Source organism: Sinocyclocheilus grahami, unplaced genomic scaffold, assembly GCF_001515645.1.
Source record: "Sinocyclocheilus grahami isolate Dianchi unplaced genomic scaffold, SAMN03320097.WGS_v1.1 scaffold933.1, whole genome shotgun sequence".
Classification (NCBI taxonomy): Eukaryota; Metazoa; Chordata; class Actinopteri; order Cypriniformes; family Cyprinidae; genus Sinocyclocheilus; species Sinocyclocheilus grahami.
Window position 1 is genome coordinate 252,765 of NW_015506112.1, and position 365 is coordinate 253,129.

The 365-nt window shown below is 45.8% G+C and overlaps 1 protein-coding gene across 1 annotated transcript in view; it reads left to right on the top strand.

The window, feature by feature from the left end:
- LOC107564425 (astrotactin-2-like) overlaps nucleotides 1–365 on the top strand; it is a 243,594-nt gene that overhangs the window by 240,609 nt on the left and 2,620 nt on the right. The window lies entirely within an intron of this gene.

Below are 365 nucleotides of genomic sequence, written 5' to 3' on the forward strand. Positions count from 1 at the left end.
TGCAGCTGCTTCAGAGTTGCTGTCGGCCTCTCGCTTCGCCTCTCTGATCAGTTTCCTCCTCGCTCTTTCATCCAGTTTGGAGCGACGTTCTGATCCAGGGAGGGTCTGTGTTCTACCAAATACCTTCCACTTCTTAATAATAGACTTAACTGTGCTTCTAGGCATTGATAAAGCCTTTGAAATTTTTTGGTATCCATATGCCCATTTCCACTTCAGGAACTTTCCCCAGGAACTCGGGACTTTGGGGCGGTACTCAGTGTGTTTCCACCTCAGGAACCAGGATCTAAATAAAGTTCCAGGTAAAAATTTGCCCCTCAGAAAGTCCCTACTCACAAGGTAGTACTTTTTCAAAGGTCTGGAACTTT